General features: G+C 45.0%; 1 pseudogene; it reads left to right on the plus strand.

The window, feature by feature from the left end:
* Nucleotides 1-741: 741 nt before the first annotated feature.
* On the plus strand, nucleotides 742-860 carry LOC136660739 (5S ribosomal RNA; annotated as a pseudogene).
* The last annotated feature ends 15,409 nt before the right edge of the window (nucleotides 861-16,269 follow it).

Here is a 16,269-nt window from a genome sequence, read left to right on the forward strand (position 1 = left end):
TTGTAGGGAAGGAGGCGGTCCCTCAAATACCATATACTCAGACCTGGATGGAATTCCAACCACTTCCAATCCGTGCCATTGCTTTCTTTATTGATGACATTGTCATCCCACCCTTTCCTCCAAGAAGCTAACAGAAGTGCACATGATGCTCCACTCCTATGCTATTCCCACAGCAACCCTAAGAAAAAGGTTATGCTGGGAGACTATGCCTAGCCTAGAGTCACGCTGTGACCTTCATGAATGTGTAGGATTTGATTTTGGATTTCTGCAATCTCAGTTCAATGCTCTAAACTTTTAGCATGGGGATCCACTTTTGAGAATGACAATTGGTCGGGACACGCCGGAAGTGAGGTGTGACATCATGGCCAAAAGTGACATCATCAAGCAGGAACATTTTTAACACCCCCCAAACCGGAAAAATCAAATAAGTAAATTAAATAAGTAATTATTTAAATTACTTAAATTATTTAAATTACAAAAAATTAAATAAGCAAATTAAACGTTTATAATAAGTATAAGTTCAAACATTTATTTAAAATAAAGAATAACCCTTCTAACCCTCCCAAGCAGTCGCTGATCTGTTTAAAATCCCCAAACATTCCAAAGGCTGCAATCCTATCCACACTTAACTGAGAGTAAGTTCCATTGACTATCATTGTTCAAACCATATACATAGTAGCCTGTTAAAAATAACCTGTTAAAAGTACAGATCTGTAACATTTCCCCAAATGTAGTCACTTATCATGGGAGCATGTTACCCTGCACATGCCCAATCTCATCTGATCTTGGAAGTTAAGCAGGGTCAGGCCTGGTTAGTACTTAGATGGGAGACCGCCTGGGAATACCGGGTGCTGTAGGCTTATACCATAGCCTTTCGAGACTGAAGGTTGCCAACCATCTCCCTATACTGAACACTATCTCCTGATCTTGTCTGATCTTGGAAGCTAAGCAGGGTCAGGCCTGGTTAGTACTTGGATGGGAGACCGCCTGGGAATACCGGGTGCTGTAGGCTTATACCATAGTCTTTCGAGACTGAAGGTTGCCAACCATAATGTCTAATCTATTAAAAATAAAATACACATTGAAATGAATGGGAACCCACCTGAAACACATGTAGTGGGTCCTGACCCACAGTTTGAGAAACATTGCTGTAACCACTACACGACACTGGCTTTTCTTTTCTTTTTTTCTCAAAAAGAAGGACCAGCCATTCGTGAGGTGCCCTGAGACGGTCATCTCAAGTAGCAGATTTGTGTGGCTGCAACAACTGCCCATCTCTGATTCCACTCTCCATCTCTGCTCTCCTTTGGCATATGCTGCCCTCCTCCTCTAATCTTCCTCTTGCAGGATTGGAAAAGGAAGAATGGAATGGAGCAGAAGATGAAGTTTGAAAGAAAGGGGTGGGTTAGAGCACCTCTTGGTAGACACTCTACCTAATCACTGTCAGTGTCAATGTACTCAATGTCCACATTATTCTCAAAGTATTCAAAATACAGCTGATGTAATTTTTAGTAGGGTCATTCCTCAGGTTTGTGCAATCCAGACCAGAATTGATAAAGAGGTGGAGAAAAAGAATCTGTATCTTTGAAACCTCCTGAGGTCAGGCAAGAGGAAGAAAAACTCAACTTAAGCACACACACACACACACACACACACACACACACACACACACACACCATTACACAGGCCTAAAAAAAAATACCCAAAGGTTTTTTGAATTTTCAAGGCAGTTTGAACAAATTTAGGATATTTTTGCAGTGCTGGAACCAAAAATGGCATTGATTTTGCCCAATTAGCTCTTGTTTTGGGGGTACAGCAGCTTCCTTGCGAGGACGCCAACGTCATGGCTTCTTCACAAGGAAGCTGCTTGAATCAGCATATAAAGTGGCTGAACCAGCCTGTTTTCGATTTAAAATACCATATTTCCAAATCCAGAGCCCATCGGGCAAAACCAGTGCCATTTTTTGTTCCAGCACCCCAAATACACCCAAGAATAGATCTTAACTTTTATGACAGCAAAACGTGTGTAGGCCTGTGTTCTTTATCTGAACTCTGCATCATCTGCAGACAACAATATCGATACCCGGGGAGTTTTTCACAGGGATGAGGGAGGCTTTCTTTGGAAGACTTCACACAATGGGCTAACAGTGCGGCAAGAACGGCAATTATCCAGGCTTCATTATTCTGTATCTTTCCTAGTGATTTCAAAACACACGTACACACCTGTGTGCTATATAAAACAAGCACAAACGGAGGCAGAAGCATCCCCAACTGGGGGATATCTTGAAATGAGAGAGAGAGAGAAAAGCACATCTATGGAAAGGAACCTGATTGCTTCTCATTATATGGAGACTTGAATAATAGTCAGAAGTGGGAAAATCGCTTCATGAATTGCAATTTGCCCTTTTGGGATCCAGCCACTCAGATGCAGCCAATCCTCTGTTCATATTTTCTGAGCTGCGCCTTTGTTCAACTCGGGTGGCCCGAGGCAAGCTCAAGGCAAGGAAAGTTTCCCAGGTCAGGACGAGGAGTGACATGTATTTGCTAATAATCAGGTTGATTGCTGGCCCAAGGAGAAAATTGCATTTCATGTCAGAAGGGGGGGTTTCTCCAGATGTGTCCAGAATTTTGCCTTTGGGCCCTGTTTGCGGCAGCTGATTGGAAATGTTTTGTGCTCAGTCGCTCCTTCATGGTCACATGGGGTCATCTTCATAACCGACCTGTTTGATTCTGTGGATCTTCTGCCATTTTGCCTGTTTGCAGTATCTCCACCAAATGCTTGAAGTGCCTCCTTGAAAAATGCTGTTCTCGAGTGATCAGGGAAGATCAGAAAACCGTCTTGCTTGGTCTATCCAGGAAGCCTGCATCCCACTTCTAAGACATCATTTCATCAAGGGACAGAAGATGTGCCGAATCCCAAACCGGCATCTATCAGAGCCATTCTGAGCATCTTAACAAGGAGGTTTGAAACACTAAATGTTCTTGCTCAAAGTTCGCCAGCAGAATTGAGATGCGCTGTGAGTGAAAATTGAGATAACGGAGCTTCAAAGGGTGTTTTCACAAGCAGCGCTAAAAAAGAAATTGACCTGGTTTGTTGACAGCCTGACCAGCTTCTCTCCATGCACTTAGAGCAGTGATTTTCAACTTTCTTTGTCTCATGGCACACTGGCAAGGTACTAATGCTCAAGGCACATCACCAGTTCCTGACAATTGACACCATGCTGTTGGTGGGGGGGGGGGCTCACATCCCCCAATGGCCCTACTAATAAATGGCCCTCCCCCAAACTCCTGTGGCACACCTACAGACCATTTGCTGCACACCAGTGTGTCATGGCTCAATGGTTGAAAATGACTGGCTTAGAGAATGAATATACTATGATCATGCATGTCCTGTCTTCACCCCTTTCCTGGCACACTGGGGAGCTCAAAGTGTGCTTACTTTCAAGCCATGTGAAGCAAATCTGGTTAGACAAGTGTCTTCTGAACCAGCCTGTTTTCGATTTAAAACATGCTGCCTGTGAATGTTTTTTTATTGTGGTCAGACATTTTTAAAGCAAACATCACTTCCTGTCAATGCACGATTGATGGCCAGCAGACAAACACTAACAGCCCACTTCTAACAAAAGTTCTGTGCTACCACTATATCCTATCTCACCCTTCCAGGTCTGGGTACTCAACATGGAGTTGATCGGACTTGAACCAGCAAGCCTGAGTAGCCCCATAGAGGCTGCTGAGGTTTACACTGGGAGAAGGGGATGAATGTCCCCTTCCTTCCAGGAGACCTCCAGCAGCTTCTATTCCTGAGCTGGATTTAGTGGAGGCTGCACCACTGTCACCACTGCATCCAGTGCAGGAATTGAGGCTGCTGGAGGTCTCCCCATAAGAACAGCCCTGTTGGATCAGGCCATAGACCCATCTAGTCCAGCTTCCTGTATCTCACAGTGGCCCACCGAATGCAACAAGAGACCTGCATCCTGGTGACATCCCTTGTATCTAGCATATCCAGAGGGGATAGTCATCCCCTTCTCCTAGTATAAGCCTCAGCAACCATCACTACACCATGTGGCAAGGAGTTCCACAGATTAATTAAATATACTGGGTAAAGAACTATTTCCTTTTCTAGTTCTAACTCTCCCAACACTGAATTTTAGTGGGTGTGCCCTGGTCCTGGTGTTGTGCGAGAGGGAAAAGAACATCACTCTATCCACCCCATGCAGCTTTTCCTTTACTATTCTTTTTTTTTTTTAATCTGACATTGTTATCCTGACCCAACATAGTTCCTAAGAATTAAAACAACAACCTCTCTAAGAGTATTGCAAGAAAAACCATCACGTTATATCTAATCACACTGTGAGCTTTGCATGATGGTCTGTTCCGATTGTGCATGCTTATTATCAAAATCCTTCCAGAGCATCCACTTTAAGGATTGAGCTGTACAGGCTGGCAAAAGGAAAGAGCAGATGGCTTAAGGAACTAAGCAAGGATCTAACAGAATCAAATGCCTGGCAAGTCCTCGTTTGACAACAAGCCAAGACAAGGTGCTGCCTAATCCCTTGTAGCTCATACAACACATAATTAATTGAGAATTAGGCTTAATATTGTTTTTTACCATTGACGAGTTTCAGCCCATAGCTTTGGAGAAACATGTGTTTTCACATTGTGATTTGAATTTAGATACTTCTTTCCTCTGATGTCAGATTCTCTAGAAACCCTGGAGTGACTGAGCTGGACGGTCTAGCACCCAAGAGTTGTAAATCAGCACTTCCCCAGTCTGAACTTCCCCAGTCTTTTTATCACATGTGGTGGCTTTGCCCTAAAGCAAAAGAATTTTGGGAAAAAATACACGAAAACATTCAAGCTATTTTCGGTTGTGTAATACCCTTCCAACCAGAACTGTTACTACTGAACATTTTCCCTGAAGATTATAGTGATGATTTCAAACACACTTTGTTATACGTAATCATTGCGGCAAGATTGTTCTATGCCAGGTTGTGGAAGAATCCAGAAATTCCCAGTGTAGAGATGTGGATTAAGAAACTGTACGAGATTGTCGAAATGGATGTGTTGATGGAAAGATTGAGGGATGGCGAGATGGAGAGGATACAGAAATTGTGGAACCCGTTGTATGAATGGTTAGATGAACGATTATGAACTATTGAAGTGATGATAATGATAGAAACAAAATAGTATTAGATGCAGTTCTGCGATTCCCTAGTGTTTTTCCCTTTGTATTACCCTGAATATATGTATTTGTGATTTTCCCTGTACCCATGCCTTAAATTAAAGAAAAAAAGGAAGAAAAAAAAGAGCTTCCCCAGTCTGAATCTGCTATGCACTGACTTGGTGGCCTTGGTGACAAATCACTTGCTTGCAGTTTCAGTCCCCATTTGGGGGCGTATGGAGATGAGATTTAACTGCTCAATCCTTAACTGCCCTCCACCATGGCTCACTGCACCCAGAGGTGGGGCAAGACCAGAAGGCTCATCAGAGAAACATTTTTCTAAGCTCTGGGTACGTCTTCTGGCAACCCACTGGTGTACGTGGGGGGAGGGGGTCAGCAGGTGTAAGTGCTTCTAGGCAGCATGGCTGGGGGGTTGGTGCTGCTCTTCAGCTGTGCTGTCTGGTTCTGCACGGCTCCAAGGGCTACCCACTGCTCCTGCTTTGAAGGTGTCATGTCTGGAGGTGTTCTGAGGGCCAGAGAGTCTGTGCACAGCCTCTCCTGCCCTCAGAAGGCCTTCTAAGGCTTCCAGAAGACCAAAGAAAGTTTCTGGGTTGTTGTTTTTTTTTTGGAAAATCAGAAGTACCTTCCTAAAGTACTGAGGAAGGCCTTCTGACAGCAAGAGAGGCTGCGTGCGGCCTCTCCATCTTACAGAACACCTCCAGACACCGCCACAGGGTGCCTCTGACCACGTCCAGAGGTCTGGCAGGGCCCTGACCCATGGATTTGGTTATTATGGGATTTGGCATCTGTGAGAATTCCAGGAACAGAACCCTGCAGATGCCAAGATAGGACTATACCAGAAGTAACTGTGGTGACATCATCACTTCACCACAATTACTTCTGACTGGGGGGGGGATCAGCATTTCCAGGCAGTGCAGGGGCCAGGACCACCACCCTGGCAACTTATGGATCTCTTTGGATCTACGCCAGCTGTGTAGCTGGCATAAAATCAAGAATAGAAAGGGAGTGGGCAAATGGGATCTGGCATGTATGTGAGCAACTGAGAGTCATCCCCTACTGGCTGCTTCCTTCCCATGCCCTCCTCCTACCCCAAACCTCCCCGGAACCTCCCCCAACCCATGAACCACCTTCTTCACCAACTCACCTGGGTCGGCAGGGGGCAGGTTCTGCAGCACATGGAGCTGCCGACAGGTTCTGTCAGCAGCTCCAAATCACCCAGCAGGAACACACCATTTGGGGCTGTTCATCACTGCACTTATGGCAGCTGAAGGCAACTTCTGCTGATGCAACCAACCCATATGATTGGGCCATTAGGCTGCTGCCATCTTATAGCACTTCCCTGTGAGTAACCCTATTGAATACACTGGGTATTACTCCTGAGTAGACACACATACAATTGTGTTGTAAGGCTACACAGTCTTACTTACCTAGAAGTAAGCCCCATCAAATTTAATGGAACTCAGCTGTACTTTTCAGCAAACATGGCAAGGATTGCACTGTTACTTACCTTGTAAAGATTTCGTCGTCATCATAACTTGCCCTTTCAGACAACGCTATGCAAATTCTATGTGTTATGAAAAATCATCTGGATAACATTGAGATTGATACGAATGAATGGTTTTAATAATAATAATCATGGAGGTTTTGAAATGTATTCATGTGTTTAATAAATTGGGTTATAATACTGTCTTTTAAAAATAACATAGTTCAAAATAAAATTGGAGTTTAATATATACTACCATGTTGAAGTCTTTATTCTTTTTTTGCATCTCAGATTTTATGATTCAATGTCAGTTAGAAAAAGAAATGTACTAAATGCACTCTTCTGAATGGAACTCATGGATTTTATAGGAGATGACATGCATCATAAATAGACTGCCATTCTTGTGAACAGAGACATTTCTTAAGACCAAAATAAGATGCACATCTCTATCTGAAATAACTGAAGCACAATTGTGAGCACAACCGCCTAAACGGTGTTTTCAGCATGAAACAGGTTAAGAGGTATCTACGTCTCTGTCAAGCATTAACAAATATAACTCAGTGTGCCATGTATTGTATTTAGGGGTGTCAGCAAAACTCCAGAAACCCAAACCCCAGATGCAAGGTTTAGGGGCATATAATGCTAGCTACCCAGTATCACAAAAGAGGTGACTGTTACAAAGTCCTTGAATTCTTTTCCAGCTTGGATGCAATGACTTTCCAGCGACATTGTTAGGACAACGTCCTCTTCGCTCACAACAGGAGAGGAAACTGAACGCTTTCCACATGCGCTGCCTCCGACGCATCCTTGGCATCACCTGGCAGGACAAAGTTCCAAACATCACAGTCCTGGAATGTGCTGGAATCCCTAGCATGTATGCACTGCTGAAACAGAGACGCCTGCGTTGGCTCAGTCATGTCGTGAGAATGGATGATTGCCGGTTCCCAAAGGATCTCCTCTATGGAGAACTCGTGCAAGGAAAGCGCCCTACAGGTAGACCACAGCTGCAATACAAGGACATCTGCAAGAGGGATCTGAAGGCCTTAGGAGCGGACCTCAACAGGTGGGAAACCCTGGCCTCTGAGCGGCCCGCTTGGAGGCAGGCTGTGCAGCATGGCCTTTCCCAGTTTGAAGAGACACTTGGCCAACAGTCTGAGGCAAAGAAGCAAAGAAGGAAGGCCCATAGCCAGGGAGACAGACCAGGGACAGACTGCACTTGCTCCCAGTGTGGAAGGGATTGTCACTCCCGAATCGGCCTTTTCAGCCACACTAGACGCTGTTCCAGAACCACCTTTCAGAGCGCGATACCAGAGTCTTTCGAGACTGAAGGTTGCCAACAAATTGTTAGGACAAACTATCAATTGTTGCTGAAAGAGCATGGACACTTTATTCCTGCATCATGGAGGAGCACTTTTCCAACTAGTAAATACCAGCTGTTGCTTCTGGAAAATCTGGGAACCTAAAATCCAGCCAGCCTCTATTTAGAGAGAGTACTTGTCTTCAGGTCAGTGATCTTGGTTAGTGTCCTTGCAAGTGTTCATAGAGAAGGCTACTCTTTTTAGTTACACTCCTGTCTCTTTTCAGACATAATTTTGTAGTACCACGTGGGCAGGATGATTTAACTTTATGCTCCCAAGCAGGGCCTTGTATTTTATCAGGAGGTACAAAATTTCTTTTGGGTAACTTCCTAAAGGTGGAGGGGAAAAGCAAAACAGAGGGGGCAGGTAGTGATGTGGGCAAAAGCACACCAACATCACCAGGTGGCAAAGGGGTAGCACCCGCAACATCTTGCAAGAACACCGAGTCCAGGTGAGAATGGAAAATATCCCAGGAAAATTTTGGTACTGCTGTATGAATAAGTGCACGCTTTGGACATGTGTGAATAAATGGGCCCACACATGGATCAACTGTTTATGAATGCAGTGCGCAGATTGTACATGTGTAAAAACTCATGTGTGAATAGCCCTCCTCATCTAAATAATTTTCTTTTAAAGTCATTAACCAAGGTTGGCAGAGTTTCAGAATCAAGAACTCAATGCTGCAACCCTCAGAACTGAGGTGGAGAAAAAATATATATATATATCCCAACAGATGATGCTGTCCCTCAATGCTTATTTTCGATTATATGTTTATTTAAGCAATGAATAGTGAGGATTTTTTTTTTCTCTTCTGAAGTTTAATCCTATTTGGTTATGTTGAATAACTTCCCCTCTTGTGAATCCATTTTGCACCTTTGGCTTGGATGCTTACTGACTCAGTTGTAAGGCTGTTATTTATTAAAAGCTAAGAGGAGCTTTCATTCCACCTGCAGTCTAGGTTGAAATGGGTACCCATTGCCCACAGGTGCATCAACAAAAGCAAACATGTACATTGCACGCTGCCAAAACCATTACCAGACAGAAGGAGCTTTGCGAGTGAATGCATTTCCTTTCCAGTGCCAAGAAAACACTGTTTTTCTGATACCAACGCTTGATACTTCAATACCAAGAATCACATTAATTATGGCTAATGAATTTCAGTAAGCAAATTAGACTTTTGTCCTTGAGCGATTTTCAGTAGCAAAATAAGAATGGTCATTCATCACCATAGATGAGAACGATAGCCCAACCCTAACTAAATCCCTGAGTGGAGATGCCGCAGCACTGGTGTGGACTATACTCAGTGATATCACTAAGGGGGTGTACAGGCTGCACGGGATAACATGCATGGGGGGGGGTGACACCACTACGGGCCAAAAATTTTTAAATCTTGGCATTTTCGAATAATGCCATCATGCTATACATCATTCAGTGTGCAATTTCATCAGCAATGCAAAGAAACAAGCCACGTTGAAATATCTCCATTTTATCAAACGTTACAGCCCCCACCCCCCAAAAAAAAACCCAGTGGGGGCGGGGCAATGGTGCATCACCTCACCCACTGCATTACTCTGCTCAATGCATGGGAGGAGGTCCATCTTGGGGGTGACACACTGGCCTTCCGCACCAGGTGACATAAACCCTAGTGACACCACTGGCAACATTATGCCCTGCAGCAGATTTTTAGCTGCTTGGGGGTCCTCTTGAGGTAAGGAGACATTTGTCCCCTTGTCCTGGGGTAAGCCACAACAGCTGCAGCAGAAAGTCAACTGGGACTTGTGCCAGCTGTATAGCTGGTGTACGTTCATGTTGATCGATGCAGACAGATCAGGCCTGGGAAGGGGGTTTGGATATGGTGCACACTGGTGCTGCCAATCCTATTTCTTCCCAGGACTGATCCACCCACTCTGCCCCCACTGCTGCCCTCTCCCACCCTATTCCACCCCTCCCTACCCTCCCCCTTGTCTCTGGGCTGGATGTACCTAGTCCATCAGGAATCCCAGTGACTGGCAGTGTGTGTAGGAAGGCTCCAGCCTCCCCACTGGCATTCTGGCAAATAACACTATCTCAAAGCACTTTACAGTGCTTTCGCAACAGTGCGCATCGGTGGAGCACATGTTTAGCCGGTGTAACCCCTGGGAAGAACCAGGTCACTAGTTAACCCAGTAGGAGATTTGGAGCTGGAGGAAACTGAGCTTAAGTGCTTCAAAACAGGCATACAAAACACTTCCATTGCAGAGTTTTGCATTGATCTCCGCCTTTTCTCCGTCTTTTCTCAATTTCTATGATACCCTCATTATGATGGGGTGGCAAAAACCAAGCGGTAATCGTATGCAGTGCTGTTGTGACACTATCTGTCACCGTGTCACTCAAGTCCATCGTTAATACCTCCAAAGGTTTGAGGTCTGACGGCAGCGGTCAAGAACCTCTGACAACTGTAAGATTGATTTCCAGAGCGGGGAGAGTTAATTTAGAACCTTACATCTCTGCATGGAGAGTGGAGATTGCTTTCTTGAATGCATCAAACCACACTGATCAAAAAAAGAAAAAAAACCCTTCCTTTCATCTGCCATCTGACCTGGCATTTTTTTTTTTGTTGTTACAAGAAAGAAAAAGAAATAAAAAAACCAAAATAACCCCCTAACAGTAAAAGAACACTTTGCCTTGCCTTGCTTTCTTTTTGTATTAGACAATCATCCATTGATCCACAAAAGGAGCTCTTTTTCCCATCCCAGGGCTACTTGATTTTGAAAGCAAAGGGCTGCTTTCTGAAAACTGGATCACACTTAGCAGGTATGGTCCAAGAGCTTCTGGTCCCTGAGGCAGAACACCAAATGTCACCCCTCCCTCCTTTGGCAGGGCATCTTGCCAAATGTCACTCTCTCTTTCCCAGCAGTGCTCCAGCTGCCTCCACCATCGCTCTCTACTTCCTGGATTTGGAAAGGAAGAGGGGCCTGGAGCAAAAACTGTGATGGAAAAGGCATCAATGGTGTCGTTAGGGGGTATGGGGGGTGTGCGCCGTACCGGGTGACACACACACTGGGGTGACACCGCTACTGGACAATTTTTTTTTAAAATCTTGGTATTTTTGAATAATACTATAATGTTATATTTCATTCAGTGTGTAATTCCATGATGAATCCAATGAAACGAACAGCTTTGAGATGTCTCTATTCTATCAAAAGTTATAGCAAAAAACCAGTAGGGGTGGGACAACGGTGCATCACCACGCCCACCACCCAGGGTGTTGCCCCACCCACTGCATGGGAGGAGGTCTATCATGGGGGTGACATGCTGGCCTCTCACACTGGTGATGCAAACTGGAAGGGAATAGTAGACTTAGCCAGAGCTCGAGCACATTGCTCTCTTCTCCTTCACACTTCCTCTTCTTTTCTCTTTGTCTCTTCCTTTTCAACTTCTGATTCAAGGAATGGAAGGAGGAGCTGCAGCAGCAGCAGCTGAACCTATCAGGTTGAGCTCTCTGGCAGTTCTCAAGTAGTAGAGCTGTAGGCATGCCTCTTACTTATCCTCAGAATCTGGAGCATCCATGCCACCTGACTCCGCTTCCGCTTGCATGCACCCTCGTGCAACCTCTTATGGAGGACAGGTGGACAAGCAAGCAGGTGCACTTCTATCTCTCCTTCCCTTTACTTACAGAGTATGTGCTATGCATCCTCCTTGGTCTGCGCTTCTGCTGGTTGAAATGAACAAATGCAGGGCATTCCAGGAACCCAGCATCCCTCGCCCGGGCTCATTGCAAACAGGAGAGGGGAGAAGCAGGGGAGTTGCATAAAGCAATCCTGATAACACTGCAAAAAACGGTGGTTCCCAAACTATGGAGTGCAGCAACTGACCTCATGCTCTGCGGTAGGTCATGACGCAGTGCTCAGTGCTGTCCCAAAAAGCCTTACTTGGAGTCCCTGGAGGCTGCTTCTGGGTCACACCATCCTGTGACCCACTCCACTGGCTTCCATGGGCCTCAGAATGCCTCCCAAATGCAATAGGAAGTTGCATAAGTAACCTAGAAGTCACTTTCTAGTAGCTTCTAGTCACATCTGGGAAACATTCTGAGGCCAGTGGACTGGGCTAAGGGCAGGGCTGACCCAGAAGCAGTCTCCAGGGTCTCCAGGTAAGCTTTTTGGGCCAGACTTGAGCATTGGATTGCGACCCACTTCACAGTGGGACTTGATCCACCAGTGGGTCGCAACCCACAGTTTGAGAAATGCTGGCATGAAACAATCTTTGTCTGGTTTTATTATGTACGCTACTCTGGTTGAAAAATGATATATGAATATTCTTAACTATTATTATTGTACGTGTGCAGGGGAGGGCGGAAGAGCTTCAGATCTCCTTTCCCTGCTTCCTTGATGCTTCGTAATCAGGGAGACACATTTGAGAGTTTGGTATCTTTCTCTTTTCTACTGCATCCTACAGCAGCCCTGGAGGGAGAAAGAGGCTGCTGCTTGCTGAAACCCTCTTCTGGCTTGTGCCTGCCTGACTTCTGTAGAGTGTAGAATGCCCTTTATGGGCAAGGTTCCCTGCCAGGGCGTTCAGTTCTTAAAGACACAGAGGTGCAGCCATTGGCTTCGCTGCCTCACTCACTCTGCCCAAATGCATATTCATGACAATAAGCAAAGCAAAGGAAGCCTCATCAGTCTCCAAGTGAGGGATCTGGATTAATTATTTCCCTCATTAACCTCTGGTAATTCATAACAAGCTGTCATATCATTAACACTATAAGTCAATAACTGTTGTCAGTACACAGCCAACGCCTTGCCTGCAATGTCCTCAAACTTCAGAGAGGAGGGGCTGATTAATGGGATATTCATGGATGTGGCAATATTTGTAAATACGCAGTTGACATTCTGCTGGGTGATCATCAATGGCTGATTACTATAATTTTCCTTATAGACCAAGCATGCTTAGTAGCCAATAAGGTGACCGTCGTCTTATTTTATTCCATATTAGAATGGAAAATGGTGCATTGAAGCAAATATTTACTGAGACTTTTGTTTGGACAGGCAGTGTTTGATCCAGGAGTCTGTTCTTTTGCCTGAACTATGATGAAAGGAGCTATTTTTTACAGAAAGCTCTTCCCAGTAGAAAGAACGGTCTCTGCTAAGACAGGGATGGGCAGTTGGCAACCCTCGTATCACATCTAGCCTGCCAACAATTTTATCTGGCTCACAGTAATGCAACCAACTTTGAACCAAAGTATGGTCAGTTTCAGGTGTGTTTACACAGAGGAAGCTTGGTTAGGCACTTGTTGGGTGCCCAACCCACATAAGGGATCCATATCAATTGTGTGGGAACACCAGCATGAACAGACCTATCTTCTTCTTCTCCCAGTGCATTTAACATGTCCAGATTCCCTATCCCCTGGTGTAGATTTGGGGCTGGGGCATCCAGGAATCGCAAAATGGCACCAAAAGACTGAGGGTACTATATTGCTGACACTGTTCTCCACCATCATCCAGTACACCAGCTTGGGCCCAAGCCCAGTGGGAACCCTTCTCAGGTGGTGATGGGGAGAAGTCAGCAGCATGAAGGAGAACTTGTGACTATCTGACGCCCTTTGCAATATCATTGAGGATTACTACTACTTCGTTGAGCCAAGATACACAAAGTCATGGACAACCTCATGCGCAGAGATTGTAATGCAGGGAGGTGAGTCCACATCCTGAACCATGACCTGTGTTTTCTTCAGGCTGATTGTCAGTCCAAAGTCTTGGCAGGCCTTGCTAAAAAAATTCATGAGCTGCTGGAGATCTTTGGCAGAGTGGGCGGTGACTTTAAAAAGACTAATATGTAACTTTTTTCTAAGGTAAAGTTCCAAACAACACAGTCCTGGAACGTGCTGGAATCCCTAGCATGTATGCACTGCTGAAACAGAGACGCCTGCGTTGGCTTGGTCATGTCGTAAGAATGGATGATGGCCGGATCCCAAAGGATCTCCTCTATGGAGAATTCGTGCAAGGAAAGCACCCTACAGGTAGACCACAGCTGCGATACAAGGACATCTGCAAGAGGGATCTGAAGGCCTTAGGAGTGGACCTCAACAGGTGGGAAACCTGGCCTCTGAGCGGCCCACTTGGAGGCAGGCTGTGCAGTATGGCCTTTCCCAGTTTGAAGAGACACTTGGCCAACAGTCTGAGGCAAAGAGGCAAAGAAGGAAGGCCCATAGCCAGGGAGACAGACCAGGGACAGACTGCACTTGCTCCCAGTGTGGAAGGGATTGTCACTCCCGAATTGGCCTTTTCAGCCACACTAGACGCTGTTCCAGAACCACCATTCAGAGCGCGATACCATAGTCTTTCGGGACTGAAGGTTGCCAACAACTACTACTTATACAAATATTTTCAAAAACATAGGGTAGGAACCTCAGCAGTGCTTTTGTCTCATGGTTCTCAAAGAGCTACCACTGCTGTCTCTAATAAAATGGTCGTCCACTTTTCATGTGTGAAGAAACAAAATGTGCTTTCAGAAGTTAAAAGAAACAGAGGTGTCCCACAGCCTTCAATGTTATGTAGCATCTCACGCTGGTCGGATACAGTGTTCCAACCCAGGGTTGGAGCACCAGGTACATTGACTCCATAACTGAATAAAAGTTGTTATACACACACACACACACACTACTATATAAATTCTATTTTTTTATTTTATTTTATTGGAAACATTATTATAACCAGAGCAAGGACTCTCCTGGTTCCTGTCTAGCCACACCAAATAGCTAAAGTGAAACTAACTTAGGCCCAAATCCTAACCATCTTTCCAGCTCTGACATAGCTCTACTCTATGGGGCATGTGCTGCATCCTGCAGTTGGGGGGCAGTCATGGAGTCCTCCTCAAAGTAAGGGAATGTTTGTTCCATTACCTCAGAGCTGCATTGCCCTTAGGTCAGTGCTGGAATGTTGGTTAGGATAGCACCCTTAATGAAATGTCTTTGTCCATAAGGGTTGTCCATGTCAAAATATTTATTTATTTCAGTAAGGGAACACCACTACATTCCCAATTGCCTCCAACATATATTTTCCATAATGGAACAAGCCTAACCACCTGTGAAGGGACTCAACTAGTTTGCCACTTCCAACCAGACCTGAAGGACCATTGTGAACTTCTGACCATTCAGAAACCGGTTGCCCCAAAACTATGCAAAGAATTCAAATAAAAGTGGTTTTCACATTTACTCTGAAAAAAAAAAAAAATCCTCCATGAATGCCTCTGTTTTGCTCCCTCTGCCTGAAATGGCTTCAAAGGGGAGAGGCCACTTGCAAGCTGTGGTGAGGCTCCCTGCAAAACTTAGTGCTTTGCACCCCCTCTAGCTATACCACTGTTTGGAGCAGAGCCTTGCAAGAGCTCCCCCCCCCCCCATGGCTCCGAAGGGGCAGGGCAGTTTGCATGCTCCAGTGAGGCTCCCTGCCAAACTTAGTGCTTTGCACCCCCTCTAGCTACGCCACTATCTCATGGTTGATCTCACATCTATGACTGTCCCTCTCAACATTGAAATGTTCAAGTCTTCCAGAGTTTCTGAAAAACAACTTACTCCAGACCCACTAATCTAAGGAGCAAATGTTATTAATTAAAACCAAATGATTATATATCATGTAAAATGAATCACTCTGCTATGCACCGATTGGTACCTGTGCCATAAAGAACAGGTAAGCCCTCTACAGCAATTTCATGAAGGATAGATTTACATATTAGTGAAGTAAATTTAGCATACATCAGTGCTTTGTGTTCCAGAGGACCTGGGTGCTCCGGGAAGGACCATATCCATCTATGTTATGAACTATATTTTCTCGTGGAAAAACAAATGGTGCATACAAATGAATGCAGGCGCAAGGCCTGTTTTGTTTCTTCCTCTAGCAGTGGAAGAGGGCTTTAGAGCAGTGATCCCAAACTTTTTAGCACCACGACCCACTTGTTAAAACAACATTCTATCAGGACCCACCTACCAGACTTTTAAATAAAGGAAATGGAGAAATAAATGTTTAATATAAGTAATAATAACCAGAAAGATTCACATTTATCTCCCTATATACTGCTAATAATAATATATTTACACATGCTTGCAAACTGCAAGAACTGAGCTCTTTGCAGGGTAGTTAGCAGCTACAGTGTCTGATTTCTGAGTAACTTCAGGGCTTGAGGCAATTAGGTATCTAATCTTTCCATCACCCTTTGGTGACCCACCAAAAATCAGGTCATAACCCACCAGTGGGTCCTGACCCACAGTTTGTGAACCA

Source organism: Tiliqua scincoides, chromosome 9 (assembly GCF_035046505.1).
Source record: "Tiliqua scincoides isolate rTilSci1 chromosome 9, rTilSci1.hap2, whole genome shotgun sequence".
NCBI classification, from domain to species: domain Eukaryota; kingdom Metazoa; phylum Chordata; class Lepidosauria; order Squamata; family Scincidae; genus Tiliqua; species Tiliqua scincoides.